Source organism: Hemiscyllium ocellatum, chromosome 43, assembly GCF_020745735.1.
Source record: "Hemiscyllium ocellatum isolate sHemOce1 chromosome 43, sHemOce1.pat.X.cur, whole genome shotgun sequence".
In the NCBI taxonomy this organism is placed as follows: Eukaryota; Metazoa; Chordata; class Chondrichthyes; order Orectolobiformes; family Hemiscylliidae; genus Hemiscyllium; species Hemiscyllium ocellatum.
Window position 1 is genome coordinate 34,041,891 of NC_083443.1, and position 25,056 is coordinate 34,066,946.

The 25,056-nt window shown below is 40.0% G+C and overlaps 1 protein-coding gene across 2 annotated transcripts in view; it reads left to right on the top strand.

Moving 5' to 3' along the window:
* Positions 1-25,056, top strand: part of LOC132834988 (serine-rich coiled-coil domain-containing protein 2-like) — a 636,764-nt gene that overhangs the window by 23,639 nt on the left and 588,069 nt on the right. For both annotated transcript variants that reach the window (XM_060854168.1, XM_060854169.1), the window contains exon 2: positions 6,751-6,883. The gene's annotated coding sequence lies outside the window, so the exon portion shown is untranslated. The remainder of the gene's footprint in view (positions 1-6,750; positions 6,884-25,056) is intronic.

Here is a 25,056-nt window from a genome sequence, read left to right on the forward strand (position 1 = left end):
ATAAGTCCTGCTCTGATTTGTTTTTTCCAAAATGCAGCACCTCACATTTATCTGAATTAAACTTCAATTGCCACTCCTCAGCCCATTGGCTCTCCGATCAAGATCCTGTTGTACTCTGAGGTAACCTTCTTCGCTGTCCACTACACCTCCAATTTTGGTGTGATCTGCAAACTTACTAACTGTACCTCCTATATACACATTCAAATTTTATATATATAAATGACGATAAGCAGCGGACCCAGCACCGATCCTGGTGGCACTCCGTTGATCACAGGCCTCCATTGTGAAAAGCAAAACCTCCTTCCCTCAACCACCCTCTTTTTTTTTTACCTTCGAGCAGTTCTGTATCCAAATGGCTAGTTCTCCCTGTATTCAATGCCTGTCAACCAGCGTATTTAAACAGGACTGTGTAACCTTACTGAAGAATTATCCTTGTGGGTGTCTTTCCTGACACACCCATTGTTTTTCAGGGTTTGGCAGGTTTAATGTGGAGAGATTATTTCCCCTCATATGAGAATCTAGGACTAGCTGGCATATCAGAGAGTAAAGGGAAGCTTATTTAAGTCAGGGATGTGGAAGAATTATTTCTCTCAAATGGGAATGAATCTGTGGAGTTCTTTACCACAGGGAGCTATTGAGGTATTTTCAAAGATGAGACATATTTTTAATTAGGAAGGCAATGGAGGTATATGGGAAAAGGCTGGAGTGTGAATTTGAGGAGTAGCATGATCTCATTGAATTACAGAGCAGACACCGGCGGGCTGAATGGCTGCTTTTTGTTCCTTTATTTGTTGTTGGAGACGGTGTAGTAGTGTTACCCTGGACTGTTAATCCAGAGACCCCGGTCATCTTCTGGGGACCCAGGTTCAAATTCCCCAGTGCCAGATTTGAATTCAATAAGAAAATTAGATTAGCTTACTTAGTGTGGAAACAGGCCCTTCGCCCCAACAAGTCCACACCGACCCGCCGAAGCGCAACCCACCCATACCCCTACATTTACCCCTTACCTAACACTACGGGCAATTTAATGATTAATCTATAATTGAGAATCTAATGATGACCAAGAACCCATTATTGACTGTTGGAAAATCCAGCTGGTTCACAAATATCCTTTAGAGGGGGAAACTGGCATCGTTATCTGGTCTGGCCGATATGTGACCACAGACCGACCGCAATGTGGTTAACTCTTAACTACCCTCTGAGCTATTAGGAAAGGGCACTGAATGCTGCTCTAGCCAGTGATGCTCTCATCCCATTCAATGAATTTAAAAATAATACTTGCCACTTGTCTGCCCAAACCTGGCTGTTATCCAGATCTTGCTGCAGCTGGACACACTACTTCAGTTTCAGAGAAGTCACAAATGGTACTGAACATTGTGCAATCATCAGTGAACATCCCTACCCTGTCCTTCTGAGGGAAAGCTACTGGAGAAGCAGCTAAGATAGCTGAGTCTTGGTCACTAATTGGAGAATTTCCTGCAGCGATGTCTTGAAGCTGAGATAATTGCTCTAATGGCTTACTTTATGCCGTGTCTGACCTAACCACTAGAGAGATGTCTTTCTGATTCCCATTGATTCTATTTTGCTCAGGCTCCTTGCTGCCGCACTCTGTAGAATGTGGCCTTGCTGCCAAGAGCAGTCAGTCTCACCTTGCCTCCAGAATTCTTTTGTCCATGTTTGAACCAAGACTGTAATGAGATCAGGTGCTGAGTGGCCATGGCAAAGCCCTAATTGAGCATCAGTGAGCAGGTCATTTTCAAGCAAAGAATTGACGTAAAGAACTACAGATGGTGGAGATCTGGAACAAACACGCAAAGTACGCAAACTCAGTTAAAATTGTGAACAGAAATGAAGTTGAATAGGTGACAATGGTTTTCCAGAGAGTCATAGAGATGTAGAGCACAGAAACAGACTCTTTGGTCCAATCCATTCATGCTGACCGGGTATCCTAAATTACAAATGGGTTGGCAGTGCTGGGAGTAACTCATACAAAGCCTCAGGATATGGGAGTGGCTAATGAGCATAGAGATAGTTATTCATTCTCTGAAAGTGTTAAATCCAGGGGGCTATAAGTATCTGGAAGGAACTTGAGATACTCTTCCTTCAGCTAGTGTTGAGCTTTGTTGGATCATTGCAACAAACCTGAGACAGAAATGTTGACATCGGAACACTGGTGGTGTGTTGACGTAGCTGGAACTGGAAGCTTGGGGTCGTCATAAACCATTTCCCAGCTGCTTTCTGTTCTATGAAGGGTCATGGGACTCAACGTTAACTCTGTTTTTCTCTCCATAGATGCTGTCGAATCTGCTGAGTTTCTGCAGCACTTCATTTTTATTGCAAAGCAGGTGTAGCTTGAGAGCACTGTTGATGATTCTTAATATCCAGTATTTCCTCTAATTTTTCTTTCTGGCTGTACAGGCCTCCAACATCCGTGTGCAGCAGCAAGTTCAGGAACACATTTCTCATCGGTGTTCACTCAGAAAAAGGAGGGTATTGTAGAGGAGAAGAATGAGGTATGAGATATTAGACTAGAAAGGATCAAGGTTAGTTACACACAGGTGTTATCAATTCTCAAAGGAGTGAAAGTAGACAAGTGCCCTGGGCCGGATGGGATTTATCCGAGGATTCTCTGGGAAGCTAGGGAGGAGATAGCAGAGCCTTTGGCTTTGATATTTGAGTCATCATTGTCTACAGGTTTAGTACCTGAGGACTGGAGGATTACAAATGTGCCCTTGTTCAAGAAGGGAAGCAGAGATGACCCAGGTAATTATAGACCAGTAGCCTTACTTCTGTTGTAGGAAAGGTTTTGGAAAGGATTGAGAGATGAGATTTATAATCATCTAGCAAGCAACAATTTGATTGCCGATAGTTTACATGGTTTCGTCAAGGGCAGGTTGTGTTTCACAAACCTCATTGAATTTTTTGAGAAGGTGACCAAGCATGTAGATGAGGGTAGGGCGGTTGATGTTGTATACTTGGACTTCAGTAAAGCCTTTGATAAGGTTCAACTTGGCAGGCTGATGGAGAAAATGCAGAGGCATGGAATTGAGGGTGATTTAGCAGTTTAGATTAGAAACTGCCTTTCTGGAAGAAGGCAGCGAGTGGTGGTTGATGGAAAATATTCAGCCTGGAGTCCAGTTACTAGTGGTGTGCCACAAGGATCTGCTTTGGGACCATTTCTGTTTGTCATTTTTATAAATGACTTGGACACAGACACAGGCATGGGTGGATGGATTAGTAAATTTGCAGATGACACTAAAGTTGGTGGAGTAGTGGACAGTTTGGAAGAATGTTACAGGTTGCAGGGGGACTTGGATAAACTGTAGAATTGGGCTGAGAGGTGGCAAATGGAGTTCAATGCAGCTAAATGTGAGGTGGTGCACTTTGAGAAGAATAACAGGGTGGCAGAGTACTTGATCAATGGAAAGATTCTTGGTAGTGTTGATGTGCAGAGAGATCTTGGAGTCCATGAACATAGATCCCTGAAAGTTGCCACCCAGGTGGATAGTGCTGTTAAGAAGGCATATAGTGTGTTAGGTTTCATTAGTGGAGGTAGTGAGTTCTGAAACGCAATATCATGCTGCAACTATACAAAACGCTGGTGCGGCCACACTTGGAATATTGTGTACAGTTCTGGTCGCCCCATTACAGAAAGGATGTGGAAGCATTGGAAAAGGTGCAGAGGAGATTTACCAGGAAGTTGCCTGGTCTGGAGGAAAGGTCTTATGAGGAAAGATTGAGAGACTTGGGTCTGTTCTCATTGGAAAGAAGAAGGCTAAGAGGGGATTTGATAGAGACATAGAAGATGTTCAGAGGATTAGATAATGTAGACAGAGAAAAACGTTTTCCTAGGATGATGACATCAGGTTGTACGAGAGGGCACAACTACAAATTGAGGGGTGATAGATTTAAGACACATGTCAGAGGCAGGTTCTTTATGCAGAGAGCGGTAAGGGCGTGGAATGCCCTACCTGCTAAGGTAGTCAACCCAGGCACATTAGGGAGATTTAAACAATCCTTAGATAAGCACATGGATGATTCTGGGATAATGTAGGGGGACGAGCTGAGAATAGTTCACAGGTTGGCGCAACATTTGAGGGCTGAAGGGCCTGTTCTGCGCTGTATTGTTCTATGTTCTATGAAAGTTAAAATTACATGATTGGCATGCTGATGTTATTTGAGTAAACGTCAAGTTCACATCTGAAATATATATTGATTGATCATATTTTGTCTTTTTTTAAAAAATTGTGCTCTGTCATTAAAACAAAAGAATGCAGTGTATCTTTGCACTGAAAGATACAACTTTCATTGATACAATGAAACAAGTTTATTAACAGAAGCAAGAAGATAATATGAAATAAATAAAATTATTTACATATAACATAAACTGAAAGATTCTAAAAACCTGATAATGTGTACTCTTATTAATCTCAAAGCAATCTTTTACAGATCCAACAAGTAAAGGTAAATTGCCAATAGACCATGGGGTAGCAAACTCTCATTAAAGTAAGATGGTGGTTTAACCTGAGGGTCACTACACCTCAGGTGAGGGGTGAGGTTGAGAAGGTGGGACCTTCCTGCTAATCTGAGCCTGTGCAGGAATTGAATCCGTCCTGTTGGCATCACTCTGTACTTTGTACCAGCTGTCCAGTCAACTGAGCTAATCAATACCCAGATTGCAACAATACCTCTGTACAATACCCAAAAGGGGATGTTCAAAAATCCCCTTTTTAAGTCTTTTATAGCCTTAATTTAACTCTGACTTCCACTCCGAGGCAGGAAATTTGATGGCCCTTTTGGAGCTTTCATACACTTGAGCTTATAGATTCTCTAAATCTAAATACATTTTTGGACTGTTTCCCTAAACTTAAAAAAAAGTCCAGAAGTTTCTCAATGAAACTTGGTTAAAATACTAGTCTGTTGACATTGTTTAGTCATTAAGCTCCTAATATAAACAAAACCTTATCAGACTTGGGAGTCTACTTCTCTTCTAAGTCATTTTGTAAGAAACCATCATGGCTAAGAAATGCTTAAGTTTTTCACTAAACCCTTTAGGCACACACAAATCAATAATTCAAAATTAAATAATCCAAACTTAAAAGTAAATGGTGTTAAAGTTTATGTGAATTACGCATCCTATATCACAACATACTAGACATATTGTTATAATTGTTCTGAAACAGATTGATGAGGGAAGCAGCAAGTTCTGGAGCAAACATCTTTAGACCTGATGCTGGAATGTTGTAAGGAGCCTTTGCGGTATCCAGTGCCTTCAGCAATTTATTGATATAATGTGGAGTGAATTAATTGGCTGAAGACTGCCATTTGTGATGCCTGGGATTGCTGGAGGAAATCGATGTGGACCACTAATAAGTACTTCTGGCAAAAAGGTGTATGCAAACACCTCAGCCCTGTATTTTGCACTCCCATACTCCTTCACCTTCCCACCATCATGAGGATGAGGTTATTTGTGAAGCCCCTCTCTTCTGTGAGTCATTTAATGTCCACTACCTTTCACTACTGGTTGTGATAGGATTGCAGTGTTTTGAATGGAAGCTGTTGTTGTGGAATCACATACCCCTGTCTGTCACTTGCTGCTTGTGCTGTTTGGCATGCAAGTAGTCCTGTTTAGTAGCTTCATCAGGTTGGCACCTTGTTTTTAGGTATGCCTGGGCTGCCTGTGGCATTACCTTCTGTGCTCTTCGTGGAAACAAGCTTGGTCCCTTGGTCTGGTGGAAATATTTCTAGTTGGCTGGGTTGTGTTAAAGTCTTTAGTTTGCTTCGTTTTAGGGTGGGTGGGTTGATTGCTTTCTTTCTCCACTCCGCCTTTCTCCTCATCCTGTTCCCCTCCCCCATCCCCCATTCTTTCCCTTCCGTCCTGAGTTAATGGTTGGGATTCATTACTGTTTCATTTAGGATTTTAAGTACCTTTTTTAGATCTCATCCCACTAATGTATGCAACAGGACCAAACAATTTTAAGTTCATGTTAATTCATTTCAGGCATATCATTAACATGTGATGCTATTGTCTACAGCTCCAAAAGCATACCATGTGCTTTAAGTGAGATCCGGTTCAAATGTAAAAAGTAACTTTGGGTTCAAACTAGTTTCAGAATGACATTCCTAACATTGAAACTTTGAAATTCAATTGCAGTGATTGGATGGAATTCTGAAGTTTTGGGATTTTGGGAAAGAATGTGAAAGCAGAAGGAAATGTACCCAATCTTGATATTAATGCAGGAGGAGGAAAATTATATTGGATCATGTGTTGAGGGAGGGAAGTTCAGAGGAGTGTTTGGTATCATTCTAATAAAACAGACAACTGGAGTATTTGTAAATGAAATAATGAAAAGAGAATACAGATTTGAGTTGAGAGCAGAATTTCAATCTTGTCTGGACCTTTGATTTTATTTAATTTGATTTTAGGTGCAAAAAGCTATCGAACTTAATACTAACCTGGTGTATAAGTGTTCATATTCGTGACCTGTCTTGCTTTATGATGGTTATTGCAGAGGTGCTATATCTCTTTGAAGCAAGTAGATATTTGGGGGTTATCTTTGCAGCTTAAAGAAAAAAGTGGTGCCATGTTCCTTGTGTCCAATGAAATGATTTGGAAATAGTTGTCAGCATGTGAAAATTAGGTTAACTAGTTGCTTAATGCCCTCCAGCTTACTCAGTAAATAATTTGCATTTTAGGGCAAAGATATTTCTGTTTTCAAATCATCTAGAATTTTGTCTTTTCCTCCTCAGAATTAAATTGGAGCTTGAATATTGCACAACACCACTGCATGGAGTGTACAGAGAGCTGCTTCAACTGAGGAAGAATTTGAAAAAAGAAGTTAAACATTTGGTTCTGAAATTATTCCATTGGAGAATTTACCAGGTATGTAGAAAACAATTGCAGTATATGAAAATAAATCAAAATACTGCAGCTGCTAGACATCTGAAACAAAACAAAAATTGCTGTCTAAGCTCAGCAAATTTGGTGCCATCTCTGGGGAAGAAGTAGAATTGATGCTTGGCGTTGAAGTTCTGATGAAGAGTCAGCAGATTTGAAATGTGAACTCTGCTTTCTTCCTAAATACCCCACCAAATCGGCTGCCTTGCACCAGCAATGTCTGTTTTTGCATCATTTTGAACATTCATATTAGACAATGGGTGAATCTGTGGGATTCATTGCCACAGAGGGTTGTGGAGGCCAGGTCATTGAGTATATTTAAAACAGAGATTGATAAGATCTTGATTGCGAAGGGGATCCAAGGTTATGGGGAGGAAGTGGAAAAATGGGGTTGAAAAACCTATCAGGAGAAAGTGCTAAAAAATGTCTTGCTGGAAAAGCGCAGCAGGTCAGGCAGCATCCAAGGAGCAGAAGAGTCAACGTTTCGGGCATAAGCCCTTCTTTAGGAATGAGGAGGGTGTGCCAAACAGGCTAAGATAAAAGTTAGGGAGGAGGGACTTGGAGGAGGGGCATTGGGAATGCAATAGGTGGAAGGAGGTTAAGATGAGGGTGATAGGCTGGAGAGAGGGTGGGGGCGGAGAGGTTGGGAAGAGGATTGCAGGTCAAGAAGGCGGTGCTGAGTCCGAGGGTTGGGTCTGAGATAAGGTGGGGGGAGGGGAAATGAGAGAGCTGGAGAAATCTGCATTCATCCCTTGTGGTTGGAGGGTTCCTAGGCGGAAGATGAGGCGCTCTTCCTCCAGGCGTCGTGTTGCCATGGTCTGGCAATGGAGGCCAAGGACCTGCATGTCCTTGGTGGAGTGGGAGGAGTTAAAGTGTTCAGCCACAGGGCAGTTGGGTTGGTTGGTGCGGATGTCCCAGAGGTGTTCTCTGAAACGTTCTGCAAGTAGGCGGCCTGTCTCCCCAATGTAAAGGAGGCCACATCGGGTGCAGCGGATGCAATAAATGGTGTGTGGAGGTGCAAGTAAATTTGTGGCGGATATGGAAGGCTCCCTTGGGGGCCTTGGAGGGAAGTGAGGGGGGAGGTGTGGGCGCGAGTTTTGCATTTCTTGCGGTTGCAGGAGAAGATGTCGGGAGTTGATGTTGGGTTGGTGGGGTGTGTGGACCTGATGAGGGAGTTGCGGAGGGAGTGGTCTTTCCGGAACGCTGATAGGGGAGGGGTGGGAGATATATCCTTGGTGGTGGGGTCTGTTTGAAGATGGCGGAAATGACGAAGGATGATACAATGTATCTGGAGGTTGGTAGGGTTCTGTCCTGGTGGTGATTGGAGGGGCGGGGTTCAAAGGCAGAGGAGCGGGAAGTGGTGGAGATATGGTGGAGAGCATTGTCAACCACGTCTGAGGGAGAATTGCGGTCTTTGAAGGAGGCGGCCATCTGGGTTGTTCGGTATTGGAATTGGTCCTCCTATCAGCCATGCTTGAATGATGGAGCTCACAAGATGGGCCAAATGGGCTAATTTCTGCACCTATGTCTTACGGTGGGACTTCAAGTACAGCAATATACATCTGTGCATGGAAACCAACTCTGTCAAAGCAGGATGAACCAGAAACTACTCTCACCTTGCTAAAACAAAACTGCTTGACGTTTTAATGAAGAAAGAAAACCTTACTGCCATGTAGCATGTTCTGGCCTTAGAGTAACCTTACATTTTCAATGCTGAAATTAATTCAGATTACTATGTAAATCAATTTTTACCCTTCCAAGACACCATGTTGAAAATCCTAAGTCTGCGGTCAGATCACTGACCTAAATAATAATAATTGTGTGGCGGTATTCTTTTATACAAGCAATGGTGAATATCCCATGGTTTGTATATTGTGAAATATGGCAATTGGGAGCTGAGCAGTTCACCATAGAATACTCAGTCTCTGACCTGCTGTAGTAGTTGTGACATTTGTAAGACTGGACAAGTTGAATGTTTGATTGTTGGTGACCCCAAGATATAGATTGTTGGAAATTTGGTGATGGCAATGACTTTTGAGTGTCAACAGACTAATTTGACTTTCTTGCAGGTGGCCATTGTCCACCTCTTGTATGAAGTGAATGTTACTTATCATTTCTCATTTGTTAGCCCAACCTTGGATGTTGATCAGTTCTTGTCTGCAGCGCATGGGCTGGTTTACTAGATGAGTACTTGTGAATGGGATTGAACACCATGATCATGAACAAAGCTTCGAAAATGTGGTTGGCATAGCGAGAATCACATGTTAATTTGTTAAAATAGAAAACCTCTGGGCGTAGGTAAAAACATCAGCTTGATACCTTTAATGTAATTTGATGACCCGAGGTGCTTCAGCAGGAGCACTATAAACTAATATTTGACAATTGAGCCATCTCGCAATGTTCAGCTATGATCAAAACCTTGGTCTAAAGGATTGGTTTTAAGGACTGTCTTCAGTAGGGAAGGGCGATACAAGTGAAAAGGTTCAGAAATGGGACACTAAGTTTTGGGGCTAGACAGTGGAAACATGGCTATCAGTGGAGGCACAATTAAAACCAGGGACCATTTAATAGTCCAAGATCTTCAGACAAACACCTCATTGATAGAATGATAACTTTTGAGTGTATAAAAATGTATTTAAAAAGTAATGGGACAAGAAAAAAGGAGCACTGAGATCTGAGAATTATTGGATAGAGCATGGAACAGGGATAGGAGGGAGGAACCTTTTGGGAAGTTTGAAAGTGACGGATTAGAATTTCAAAATTGAAATCCTGGTTTTTCAGAAGTTAATATAGGGTGGATGAGCACAGGGCAAGAGTAGCACTGAGGATCTGAGTGAAAGGTGTGTTTAAGCAGAGCAGAGCCGAGCTATGGAAGTGGAAATAGGTGATCTTAGTGTGAATATGTGGTCAGAAACTTATCGGAGAGTCAAATTTTAATACTTGGATTGAATCAAGCGGTTCACAACGCTCAGACATGTGCCAGGGTGTTTGTATTGGGGCCAAAACCAGTGGCTTTGTTTCTCCCAAAGTAAAGTTGGAGGGAATTTCAGGTCATTCAGTGTTTATTGTGGCAACATACAGTATGATGAGACAGTGGACAAATTGAGAGAGGCTATTGCTGAGGAAGGGCTGCAGTTTGTGTGCGGAAACTGACTTTTAGGATGATATCACTGAAGGGCAGCATGTAGATGAGGATTAGGAGGGACCACCAGTGGTAACAGTGCAGTACTGAGAAGTAAGGCAATTATTGTGACTCCTCAAACCCATCTGGTTCACTAATCTCCTTTAGGGAAAGAAACGGCCATCCTTACCTTGTCTGCCTTACATGTAACTCCAGACCCACAGCAATGTGGTTGACTCTTAACTGCCCTCTGGGCAATTAGGGATAACCATAAAATGCTGACCTAGCCAACGACGCCCTCATCCTGTGAATGAATTTTATTTTTAAAAATTGGGCATGGTTAAAATGATCACAATGAAATTAATAAGTGCAGTCTCACCCAGTCAGCCAACATTGATAAGACACGGAGGAGAACTGTGTAGTCAACGATGGTGTACTAATGTAATAAAATAATATACTTAATATGATAATATTATTGTTTTTGTAATAGACAGTATTGACAATTTAATTACTTGACTTTTTAAAAAAATTTCCAGTGATTTTAATCAGTTGGACTAAGTCTGCATATTTTAAGAGAACAACAAGTGCATTTCGCCAGCAGCTGATTAAAACCACCCTGAGGAATTATGTTTGAAGGAGTGGGCACTGCTATCACTGAACAAGAGGAGTGTTGTGCCTAAAGTACTTCAAGCAGAGATTTAGTTATAGTTCATTGAATTCAGAGGACAGTTTTAGACCAAGAGGAATCCTTTTGACTAAAACTCTTTTTCTGTGTTACGATGAAACTGAGGTATTTGGACCTCCAAATCAATAATGAATACTATTTAATTGCATTTCAGTGAGGTGCATAAAGCTTCTTGAATTGTCTGAAATAATTGATGTGCTTAATGTAGTGCAAGCAGAGCACAAGAATGGAATTTAATGTTGATCTGATAAAGCTACTTCCTGGAATAAGATGCACATGGTGAAGATAATTGTTTATTCAGTAATGTTCTAAATTGTGTACCGTTAATAACAAAAGTGTTCCTTTTTTCTGTGGTCAACATCAAATCTGGTGATTTTCAACATGTATGCTGCAATTTGTTTTATTATATTCAAAATCATTCCTTTGGTGCAATTTGAGTTGTGTTTGAGAGGTGTTAATGTATTTTTGCTGAGTCTTGTAAGACTATCTACGTGTCTAAACCATTTATTTTTCAAAGTCTTTGGAAGTGTTGATTAAATTACATTGTAATGACTTTATACTGAGTGCCTTCTCAAGCTCTAAACTAGATTTAATCAAAGTCCCCATGTCACCTGATATCTTTGATTTTTTTTGATATGAGTCAAATGGTTGTTTTCTTAGCAACAATCTTGCTTTCATTACAGAAACTGTGGGCTTTTTAGAGAAATAGCAGTATTGTTTTTTGGATAGGAGTTTGTGTGTTCAGACTCCGCTTCAGATTCTTGACCTTTTCAGGCTACAGAGAATAGTAGTTTGAAAATGATATTTCAAGAAGGCTAAAATATGAGCAGAGATGTACTGGCCTTGGATGGGACCCTGAGGAGGTTTATCAGAATGGTCCTAGGGATGAAAGAATATGAAGAATAGTTGAGGATTCTTGGTCTGTACTCAGTGGTGTTTAGAAGGATGTGGGGATCTCATTGAAACTTACAGAATGCTGAGAGGGCCGAGATAGAGTGGAGGTGGAGAAGATGTCTTCACTAGTTGGAGAGACTAGGCCCCAGTGAAATGACCCTTTGGAACTGAGATGAGATGGAATTTCTTCAGCCAGAAGGTGGTGAATCGATAGAGTTCATTGTTGCCAAAGGAGACCACTGTGGAGGCCGATTCATTGAGTGTATTTAAGACCGAGATAGATTCGTGATTAATAAGTGGATCAAGGGTTACAGGGAGAAGGCGAGAGAATGGGGTCGAGAAACGTGTCAGATATGTTCGAATGGTGGAGCAGACGTGATGGTTGGAATGGCCTGGTCCTGCTCCTATATCTTATTGTCTTATTATGGACGCATTCCTTCAGAATAGATAAGTACCACAGTATACAATTGTGCAGTTTAAAGATAAGGATGAAGATAAAGATGAAGCGGGGCTGCTTGCATTTAGATCAGCTGAAGTCACCATCTAACATTTATACAAGTGCTGTGTAATGTAGAACAAACTAAATGGTCAGAGGGTTCTTCTGAGTGACTGGCTGTTGCTGTAGGTCACTGCTTTTCATATTGAGGCATTGCTTTTGGGAGGTCTGGTATACAGCTGCATTTACCAACAGGGTGAAGTTTTGTTCAGGTATTCAGGGCAATTGAATAGTGCTGTCAAAAGTATAGCAGCTTCACTGAGGCTGACTAATGAACATTCCCATTCTATTGTTACTGATATGCGAATTAGGGAGAGAGAATCTAGACAAATCATTTGTTTCACCTCCAAGATTTTTATTCAATTAAATATTTTGCTGCTTCTAAGGATCTGTGACTCACTTTCAATCCCTGTAGAGTGAAATGTTATCTGGTTTCTTCTATAACTCATTCATTTAATAGAAATGTATATCCAAATAGTACCTACTTACATTGTTTGCATTAATGAGTCTTGAACAAAGCTTGTGTGTTTTTCAGAGAACTATGTTATCTGAAATAAGTTGCGTGTTGAAATGTGTTAACACATGACTATTAAAGAGCCAAGAACCCCAGAAAATGCTGTCACTTTTTAAAACTTCGTTTTTACGTATTTTGATTTTAAAATCTGTGGTGAACTTATTAAAGGAATATTAATATGTCATTATTGAAACACATTCTCTTCTTTTTATTTGCAGCTTTAAATGTTTATTCTTTGCTTAAAGCAATGATTTTAACTCTTACTTACATTTATTTTATGGTTTAATAAATCTGACATTATTTTCTTGTGTTCGATTTTGGTGATAAGATCTATAACTCTTAAATTCAATTCCCAATTGCCTGAAAATCTTTTCTGTGATCTGAGATTCTAGCTGTTCAGGAGACTGCACTAGGCCATGTAATGACCGGGTCAGACTTCAATGTCTTTTGTGTACTGCCTTTGACAAGCGCACAGTGGGTAATAAGTTATCTTATAACCCACTTGCCGGGAGCAACAAATGCTTTTATTTCATTTAGTGATAGAAAAATTCGAGAATGATCTTAATATCTGAATTAGATAGTTTAAAGCATCATACCATTCAGAAGTGCATTTTAAATTTACATTTATTTTATTTTATTTTATTTCATTCTAATACAGTGATTTGTGAGCTAATTTACTTACCATCATGTCACTTGTACTGCTTGTCTCTTGATCTCTGCTTCCAGACACTAGATTGAATCATTTTATTACTGGCATGGATGTTACTAAAGCTTCTAATACAAGCTGACCCCATACATTTCAAAATAAGGTTTATTGATATATTTATGGAGTCCCAGAGTTATAGAGTACAGGAGAGGCTCATCAGCCCATTGAATTTGCACCGACTTACCTATACTTAATCCCACTTTCCAACATTTGGCGCATAGCCTTGAATGTTATGCCATTTCAAGCGATTATCCCTATACCTGTGAGGTTGTGAGGTTTCCTCCTCTACTACCCTCCTAGACGGTGCAGTCCAGATTTCCATTCTTTGGGTGAAAATATTTTATCTTTAGTTTCCTCTAAACCTTCTGGCTGTCACCTTTTTAAAATTGTATCCCCTTGTTTACTGACCTTTCAGTTGAGGGGAGCAATTGCCTCCTATCCACTTCATCCATGCCCCTCATACTCTTATTCATTTCAATTAGGTTCCCCCTCAGCCTTCTCCATTCCAGGCAATATCTTGATGAATCACTTCTCTACTTCCTTCACTGAGTTACATCCTTTGTATAGTGTAGCGACTAGAGCTGCACACAGTACACTAGCTGTGGTCAACTGAAAGTTTTGTACAGCTCCAGCATACCCTCCCTGCTCTTTTATAATCTATACCACAAATATTAAAGGCAAGTGTCCCGTATGCATCCTTAACCTAACTTGTCACGGGGATGTATGAACTTGCACCTCAAGTTCCCTCTGTTCCTCTGAGCTTCCTCTGTTGGCATTAATTGAGTACTCCATTGTTTTGTTCCATTTTACAAAGTGCATCAACTCACTTTCTGGTCGACTTGCTGTATTCCAAGACCACCTTCCTCAGCATCAACCATTAGGCCAATCTTTGTGTCGGCTGCAAATTTACTCACATAAACAGCCTTCAACCACCACTCTGTCTCCTATTGCTAAATCAGTTTGGATCCATCTTGCTAAGTTGCTCTGAATCCTCTGTCAGTCTCCCATGTAGGACCTTGTCAAAAGCTCTGCTGAAATCCTCAATAAATTACATCAACTGCACTACCCTCATCTACTCACCTGATTGAATTTTTCAAGGAAGTAATCAAATTTCTTCGACATGACCTCCCTTTGACTATTTCTGATCAAATCTTGCCTGTCTGATTGGAGATTAATTCTGTCCTTCAGAGTTTCCTCCAATAGTTTTATGACCAGTGATATGAGATTCGCTGGTTTATCCCTACCACCTTTCATGAAAACTGGAACCATGATAACTGTCTTTGAGTTCTCTGACACCTCCCCTGTGGCCCGAGAGAAATTCAACATTTGGATTAGAGCCCTTGTAATTTGCTACCTCTCCTTTTCAGAGTCGTACAGTGTAGAAACAGACACTTCGGTCTAAGTCATCTGCGCTGACCAGACATTCTAATCTGACCTAATCCCATTTGCCAGCACTTGGCCCATATCCCTCTAAACCCTTCCTGTCCATATACCTATCCAGATGCCTTTTAAATGTTGTAATTGTACCAGCCTCTACCATTTCCACGGCAGCTTATTCCATACATGTACCACTTGTCTGTGTGAAACATTTATTCTTCAGGTCCTTTTTAAATCTTTCCCAGCTCGCCTTAAAACTAGAGGGCATAGGTTTGAGGAATAAAATCTCAGGTTTTTAATTATGCATTTGGCGAATGTTTGCTGTATGTGCTTTGGGGGTAGGTGGTATTTAGTGATAATATCACAGGTTTAGTAATACAGTGACCCAGGCTAACATTCTGGGACTATAGAAGGTGATGAAATTTTAGAATAAAAAGCAGGCCTAATGGTGATGGTTGTAAAAACTCATCGAGTTCACTAATGTCCTTTTAAGGAAGGAAATCTGCCTTCCGACCTGGTCTGACCTGCATGTGACTCCAGACCCACAACAATGCGGTTGAAATATAACTGGGATTAGGAAGGCATAATAACACTTTATTTTTATTATTATTATTATTATTATTATTATTAGTATTAGTAGTAGTAGTAGTAGTAGTTGTTGTTAACACTCAGATCCTATGAAAGAATGTCAAATTAAAAAAAGCTAAATTCGGTGACTTTAGAATCTAACCATTGCCCTACTTTCTTGAGTATTACGTACCAGTACTGGTCCTGTATTGGCCATTTCCATCTTGTCTTTACTGTTCCATTATCAGTAAGACCATAGGACGTAGGAATGGAATAGGCAATTCAGCTCATCAAGTCTGCTCTGCCAATCATAATATCATGCCTGTTCTGATAATCCTCAATTCCAATTTCTTGTCGTTTTGCTATAATCCTTGATTCCCTTACTGAGTAAAAAAATCCTGTCCATCTCAGCCTCAAAAATACTTAACGGCCCAGTCTTGACAGTCCTCTCTGGGAAAGAATCCCACAGATTCACTACCCTTTGAGAGAAGAAACTCCTCCTCATCTCGGTCTTAAACATGTGATCCCTTATTCTGAGTTTATGCCTTGCAGTCCTGTAAAGTACCAGAAGGGAAACAATCTTTCTTCATCATCTCTGACAAGTCCACTAAGAATTTTTTATGTTTCAATAAGGCCACTTCTCATGCTTTGCACCATCTTCTTTCTTGTTACTTAATTGTTGTTCTTCCTATTTTTTTTGGTTTTTATATTTGATATCTGTTAAATCTCTCATGCCTTTCTGTTCTGATTAAAGGCCTTTGAGCTGAAACAGTAATTTTTTTTCTCCATGAATGCTATCATTTGCTGAGTGTTTTCCAGTGGGGTTTTGTTTATTGTCATAAAGTGTCTTGCTAATGACATCTTTGCAGCTATTTAATTTCCTTTCAAATTGTAATGATGGCTTATTTACTGACTATTTTTGTTAACCAGGAGCTTTTCCACTGAAATCATTCTTCATGTCACTGCCTATCTCCAGTCATTGTTACCTACACTGCTGTTTGTATCATTCCACTTTTTTATTCAACTTACTTCCTATTGCTTGTCCTCAAGTATATACAGCTTCAGTTCACTTTGATACAACCTTCATCACTCCAACATGCTGTTCAGTGTGGGAATGAAACTTTGTTTTTCTCAATTGCTAGCATTCATTGTGAATTTTTCTGTATTGCTTTAGATTTTGCTTATTGTCTGCCAGCAACCTCACTGACTTGGAACCAGTTTCTTCCACCTGTAAGAACTCGTAAATCACTCCAGAGTCCAATTGCAGCAAGGCTTGAATGCTGCTCCTACATCGTAACATGTTACAGCTTTCAACAGAAAGTTGAGCTTCACCACTGTTTCGTGATTTAAACGATCTCTTTCATTCATTTTAGACTTGGCTTAGTTCTGCCCTGTGCAGATTGGCCTTCACGTTGGTTTCTCCATACATATCAGGAAGCCTTGCCTGGAGCTGCTGAACTAATGCTTGGGAGATGCTGACTAATTTCAAGTTGTCCCTCAGTACTTTCCTTATTACGCAAGGGTTTCAGGACCCTGGAGTAACTGTGTCATGGTGTCATGGAGCTCCACATCACTGAGGATAAATAGCACCGTGTTGGTGGAGTTAGAACATGATGCTACCTTACACTAGACCGGAATACTATCGAATAACAGTCTTGAGAACATGCGAGAATGAACACACAAAGAAGATTAATCCTTACAGATAGCCTTGTATTTAGTTTTAAGTTCTAATATGTTAATGTGAAGTCTAAGCCTGAAGATAGTTCTTGAGTTTACTTTCTCCTTGATCAGTCTCCATAAAACCCAAACTCTAGAGTGTGGTTCAAATCTTAGAATTTCCCTTTCTTGCCATTTCTGCCTTCCATACTCTGTCAGAATGCAATGAGTACATTTAGAATGGTTGGCTATGACAACTACAGAAGTAATACAATGCTAATATGTCTTTTACCCAATGGGTACTGTACATTGACTTATCTCTTGCCCTTGTATTATGTTATCTTCTCGGGTTTCTGGATCTGAAGTTTTTTTCCATCCAATGTGGAACAAATTGTGTGATGAGGGTGAGAGAAGAGGCACATATTAATCAAACTTTACATAATAAGGAAACAATTGTATCCTGATTGGTTTAGGTGCAAATACTGCAGTCCATAATAGGACAGTGAGCATAAAAATTGCTAGATTTAATATAATGTTGAGGTTCTGGTGATTTTTTTTATATAGATATTTTTATTGGGAATTTAACATTTTGACAAATTTACAAAAATAAGCAGAATTTTCAAGCACAAACATTAATATAAAAATAGATCTTAAATATATAATCATCAAAATTCAACTAATCCACAATCATCCAGAGTGTATAGTTGAGTCGCTTACATCCTTCAAACAAGAGAAAATGTTCTCTAATACACTCATAACAGTATGATTAAAAGGAAGCTATTTCCAAACAATAAGAACAAACAAAAAAAAAATTAAACATGTTTGAATGGAGATCTTCCCCCTTGTTCTCAGGGGGCCTTACTACCTTTCCAACGTTCCACCATATCCTCTCCCAAACAGTGTCCCACCCTCGACCCGGGCGCTCCTTAATAGGATTTAGATATAATACCGAGCTAGAGTTAACAGTGAGCGCCGCACCCCCACCCCACCCCACCCATACCTGAGTATATCTAATAGCATCAATGCCACGTACAAACACACATAACTATAAAATTACAACTCCAACAGATTACAGTTAAGTATAATAACATAGCAAGGAAGACAACCCCGCTCCCAGAGGCAAAAGTAAAGTAGAATAAAGTATCCATTTCTCCCCACGGAGTGTGGGAGAGGCAAGCCAACATAAATTGTCTCTTACGATTTATTTAACCGAGTCTAAAAGTTTCTTGGCCTCTTCCGATGATCTAAAATTATACTCGGATCCTTCGTGGGTAAAGCATAACGTCGCTGGGTAGCGTAAGGTGTATTGAATATCTAAGTCCCTTAAACATTTTTTCACCTCATCAAACGCCTTCCTCCTTCGTGCCAAAGCCGGGGAGAAGTCCTGAAATAACATAATCTTGGATCCTTCATGAATCATAGCTTTAGGATCCTTTCCAAGCTTTCTGGAGGCATCCAGGAGTATCTGCCTCTCCCTATAACTCTGCAGCCGGAACAGGACCGGGCGTGGGCGCTGGTTTGGGCCAGATCCGCGTACTGCGACCCGGTAGGCCCACTCCACCCTTACCCGGTCAGTTTCAGCCCCCAGGTTTAAAAGCTGGGGCAACCATCGCTCCAGAAATACTACTAACTGTCCCTTCTCTTCTTGAGGCTCTGGTGATTTGGTGCAGAAAAATAGCTGCACAGTAATTAAAATGTACAATACTAGCCCTGTTTAGAATATGTATTTCAAATTAATTGTTTCTGATGTATAAAATCACAGAGAATAATTGTTATGCACTCAAGTATTTGGGGTTTTAACAGATGTTAAATTGACCCATTTCCTGCTCAGTTAGAATTTGTTGTCAATGCACATTGCATGAATAGCAAATGAATCTGGAATTACAATTTTGATTGCAGAAGCAGGGTACATTGATAGAAGCTTTCAATATGATACAGAATATGATTGGATGCAGTGAGAGTTGTAAAGTATTAATCATGTAATGTGCATTGCTGGAGTGTAACATTTCACATCGGAAGCCATAGATTTTCTTGGTGCATGCAGTTGAATGTCAGAATGCCCAGAACGTCAAAAGGTTCTGCATGAACTAATTCAGTTTCTTGCAGGAAACTGCGACTTATTCAAAAAGGATGTTGTGGTTTTTATCTGGAAACTTTAGGTACAGAAAACTTAACATCTCTTTCTGATACAACTTTCACAAGCCAATAAATTATTGTTGGATTATAATTTTGTATCACCAAAATATTATCTTCAGAATTCACTGCTGTTTAGGTTTCATGTTACAAACAGGATCAACATTTTCAGTCTTGCTTCAACTGCCCACAACCATAGACTTTTGTTCTAATTCTCAAATGTGGTTTGGCATGGATAAACTTTTCTTTTAGTAAATTTGCAGGCTGGTGACTGAATCCCAGAAATATATTTGTATTCCATTCAGTACCACTTTTTACATGCACTGCTAACAAAAACAATCTCTTACTAAACTGAACTACTTAGATCTTCTATTTAAATCACTCTTTGCTAAAGCTTTTTTTGGGTAATAATCCTATTCACCAGACTAAGGAAGGTTCAGATTGCCTGATTTCCTTTGTGGGTAATAGACACGTGCTGTACTAAATTACTTCTCAGTCGTGGTATGGAGGAAATTAGTTACAGAATAATTGCATAAAAATCATTTAAATGCATTTTAAACCAATTACATGTTCCTGAGTCATGCACTATTTGAGATATATAACTGCAAAAGTTTGATCTCATCTAACAGATGTCAGCTTTTCTGAATGAATGTGACACAAATTAGTTGCACTGTGTATTGTTTGAAGTGTTAAGCCCCTGTACTCCTTCTCCTGAGATCAGAAAATGGTGATGCCATGGCATAGCTTGATATTTATTTGACATAGCAATGTTCATTGCTATGTCAAATAAATATATTCAACGTGCCAAACAGAAATGACTCAGTTTATGTCATGCTTCACTGCTTCTCAGTGTTCGACCAATAGCAATCCATGCTAACCTCCACAGGTGAAACACTCCAGTAAACTGAGGCTGTTGACTGGTCTGTAGTTGTACATTCTTTTTTAAAGAAACCTTTCCATGCTGATCTGACTTCAACAAAAAAATGCTGTGTTGATGTAAAACACTGCAATGCATATCACTAAGAATACTCCCGATAGTTGGTCATTTTTGCATGGCTTGTAATGTTTAATTTGTTGCAAACTATAAATACTTTGGTCCAGATGTTGTGGTCAGCTGTGAACAAACATTGTTTAGCATTCACCTTGCTGACAGCTGGCCATATGGTTTTCTTAGGATTTAGAGCATGTCATCTGATGTCTGGTCCTGGAAATAACGCCCCCTGAGGAGAATCTGTAGCATCTACCATCAAAGCAAGAACACTTGAGGCTCTTCAAACAATTCGGTTCAAGAATTCTCAGACATCAGAGTATTATCCAGAAGTATAAATTAGATTTTGATCATGCACAGAAAGCAAAATAAAGATTGAGAAAAGCAGATTGGCTTGAGGGGTAAGAGACAGAGAGAAACTTAATTTTAAATATTTATACCACTCATTAAATTCTGAATGAATGAGACTGCGTAGTTTAAAATTAATTTTCAGAACCAGAGAGTTGTTTGACAATCATAATCATTTGCCACTACATTAAAAATTCATTTACTTCTGATTGTCCCAGTGTTAACTTGGTCTGCCATATTTCTTGGGCATATGTTGTAATTTTGCACCCTTACATAGATTTCCATACTTCGTCTATTGATGAAAAATATTAGTCTGATCTGCGGGCGCAGTGGGCTATATTCTGAAAGCAGTTTGAGTTTTCTGTTTTTATGCACGTGTGCAGCAATGACTATGGTCAGATTTACACTGTAATGGTGGGGAGCACTGTTGGTCTTTCTACTGAACAATGTAAAATCCAATCTTTTATTTAAATATAACTGTTGGTACCCAGGAAGAAGAATAGAATTACTAAACCTACTGTTCAATTTTGTTAGTCAATAAAGTTCCATTTTTAAAATCTTAATTCTCTGATATTTACCAACTCCTTCCTTTCCAATCCTATACCTGTCTCCATTTTAAATAAGGTACAAAAGGAATGAAGTTTTTGATTTGCTGAATGGATGATAACTGTATTGTTCAAAATTGGCTGAATGATTTCAAGACTTGGAGGAAACATTTCCACGTGCAACACCAATGTTTACAAACTGACAAATTAAATACTGTAACTAAGACTAAAATATTGTTTATATTTACGTTCATGAAAATGCAAGGTAGTCATTTGAAATTGTTTCTGTTTCTTGGGTTATTCACTATCAAATGTCACCTTGTCAGTCAATTTTATTCTTCTGGCCCAAATTGTCTTTGTGCTAACCATAATTAAAATTTTAATTGCAGAATGGATTAAATTAACAAAGTAATGTCATTCTTGAGAGAGGTGAGGAACTTGCGGGCCAGTCAGAGAGGACGTGTGTGTCAGTCAAGTATTTTAAGAGCCTCTCTCTGCTGCTTCACTGAAGTCACTCTCTACTCATCAGCATAACTGACAGATGTCACATTATCCCTGTTGAGGTCCTTCAAATTATGTGAAGTGCCAGCAAACTCAGATACTTTTAGTTTGGAAGTGCTGTTGCTGGTTTTTTTTTAAAAAGAGTGGCTTTTTACATCCATTGTCAGAATGTTGTTGAGAGTAGCTTCGGTTGCTTTTTCTCCCCCGGTCTCCCTTGCCTCAGGGAACACCTTTAATGTCTATTCTGAAGGCAGCTATTGAAGTAAGAAACTTTCTCAGGTAAGTGCACAAAAATGCTAGCGAGAAGTTTTGCTGAATTATTAAATAAAGGTATATAAACTTCCATGCATGGGTTCAAATAATCCAAATAGTAATGCACTTAACAGGATGTGGGTATTGAGTTTAAACGTTTGTACTCAATAAACAGGTGGGTAACATGTTAAGTAAATATTAATTCTACTATGGCTGCTGGAAAGATGTCACCGGTTAGAGGGTAGGGGAAGCTGCTGCATGAGAATAAAATATTCCTGATTGAAGTTAGGTCATTGGGTTTGATTAGATCATTAATTTAGGAATCTATAATCCACTTTCTTCACTGTACTGTATTAGTACAGAATCAAACAGAAAAACAGATTTTCTCTATTTAGGCCAATTACAGAATACGCTGCCTGGTACTTGAGTGCATTTAGTGAAGAATCATGAAAGTATCACAGCACAGAAAGAGGCCATTCAGCACATCGGGCCTATGGCAGCTCTGTAAATGAGCATCATTATCCAGTGTCAATCTCCTGTCTTTTCTTATACCCTCCCACTCCATTTCTATCCAAACAATCATCTCATGGTCACCTGGATTCCTCAATTGAATTTGCCTTCAATACATTTATAGGCAGAGCGTTCCATACTTGAACAATTTGCTGTGTGGAAATATTTTACTCCTATCCTGCTTGCTTCTTTTGCAAATCACTTTTAATCTATGCCTTCTTGTTCCCAGACCTTTTACAAAGAGGTTCTCCCTATTGACTCCATCCAGCTCACTCATGATTTTGAAAACCTCCATGACATTTCCCATACTGTTTTTCTCAAAGGAGAACAGTCCCAACTTCTTCAATCTGTCCTCATAACTGAAGTTTCTCTTTCCTGGAGTCGTCCTTTTAAATTGCTCCTGGACTTTGTCCAATGCATTCACATTTTTCCCTGTAATGTGGCACCTCCATTTGTACATACTACTCCAGCTGAGGTCTAACAAGTGTCTTATACTGTTGGTTGAATCTTCAAGTATGGAAGCTGGATCCTTTTGATTTGATTTATTATTATCACATATACTGAAAATGTGGTGCTGGAAAAGCGCAGCAGGTCAGGCAGCATCCAAGGAGCAGGAGAATCGAGGTTTCGGGCATGAGCCCTTCTTCAGGAATCACATATACCTTGGTACAGTGAAAAGTTTTGTTCTGCATTCTGTACAGGCGGATTATACCATACAATACAATGTGTCTTAGGGTTATAGATCAGAGCGAGGAATACAATGGTACAATGGTAAAGAAAGTGCACAAAGAGCAAGATCAACATTAAGTTTAGAATTTGAGAGGTCCATTCATAAGTCATGTAACAGCGGGGAAGAAGCTGTTCTTAAATCAGTTGCAACGTGTTTAATTTTTGTATCTTGTGCGCAACAGAAGAGATGATAACCGATGTGGGATGGGTCTTTGATGAGGTTGGTTGCCTTCCTGAGGCAGCGAGAAGTATAGATTTATTTGTTAGATTCCCTACAATGTGAAACAGGCCCTTTGACCCACCCAGACCCATTTCCCTCTGACTAATGCACCTAACACTATGGGCAATTTAGCATGGCCAATTCACCTAACCTGCACACCTTTGGACAGTGGGAGGAAACCAGAGCAACTGGAGGAAACTCTCACACAGACACAGAGAGAATGTGCAAACTCTACACAGACCGTCGCCTGAGGCTGGAGTCGAACTTGGGACCCTGGCACTGTGAGGTTGGCTTATATGGTGGACTGGGCTGTGTTCAAAACTCTCTGTAGGTTAAAATCAACAGAAAGTGAGGACTGCAGATGCTGGAGATCAGAGCTGAAAAATGTGTTGCTGGAAAAGCGCAGCAGGTCAGGCAGCATCAAAGGAGCAGGAGAATCGACGTTTCGGGCATAAGCCCTTCAGGAATTTCTCTGTAGGTTATTACAGTCCTGCGCAGAGTCGTTGCCATACCAAGCCCGTGAAGCATTTGGATAAAATGCTTTCTAAGGTGCATCTGTGAAGACTTGTAGCAGTCTTCATGGGCATGCCCAATTTCCTTGCCCTCCTGAGAAAGTGGAGGCATTGTTGTGCTAATTTGGCAGTAGCGTCAATGCAGGTCGACCAGGACAGATTGTTGATGATCATCACTCACCTAGGAACTTGACACTTTCGACCATCTCCACCTCAGCACCATCAATGTAGACAGGGGTGTGTCATCCACCTTTCTTCCTGAAGTCAATGACCAGCTCTTTTGTTTTACGATTCCATTGGTTGGTGTTAAAAAATCAGGATTAAAATATAAAACACTTAATCAAGTATTAGTGTAGGATGATGTGCTACAGCTTGCTGAATTGTAAATACATAATGTTTTTCTCCCCACTTACTTTAATGCCTTAGAATGATATGCGACAGTATCTTCCTTCAGGGTTGCATGTTTAATTTAGATCACAATTATGTGTTGCAACCCTCAGCAATTGTTGACTCCTGACTCAAATCCAGAGTCTACCACTGCTCTATTTGAGATCAGCGAATGATCACACAGGCTCAGGAACAAACCTGTTTTCTTGCAGTCATGGAGTCGAAACGTGTGGCACTGGTAAAGCACAGCCGGTTAGACAGCATCTGAGGAGCAGGAGAATTGACATTTCGGGCATAAGCCCATCATCATTCCTGATGAAGGGCTTATGCCTGAAATGTCGATTCTGCTGCTCCTTGGACCCTGCCTGACCAGCTGTGCTTTTCCAGTGCCACACTTTTCAACTGTTTTCCAGCATCTGCAGACCTCTCTTTCTGTTACAGTCATGGAGCACAGAACCAGACTCTTAGGTTTAACTTGTCCATGTTGACCAAGTTTTCCAAGCTAAACTAGTTCCATTTGCCTGCCTTTGGCCCATATCCCTCTAAATCTTTCCGATTCATGTACTTACTGAAATGTCTTTTAAATGTTGGATTTGTACCTGTATCTACTGCTTCATCAGGTAATTCATTCCACAATGAACCACCCTTTGTGTGAAAAAAATTGCCTCTCGGGTCCCTTTTAAATCTTACTCCTCTCACCTTAAAAATATGCCCCTTAATTTTGAACTCCCCCATCAGAGGGAAAAGCCCCTTTCTATTCACCTTATCTATACCCTTCATGATTTTATAAACCTCTAAGGTCAGCCCTCAACCTCTTCCAATAAAAAAAGTTCCAGCCTAACCTTATAATTCAAATCCTCCAGTCCTGGAAATATCTTGGTAAATCTTTTTTGAACCTTCTTCCTGTAGTTTAATAACATTGTTCCTGTAGCAGGGCATCCAGAATTGTACACAGTACTCCAAAAGTGGCCTCAGCAATGTCCTGGATGTTCCAGAGTTTAGATGTTTCAAAAGGAA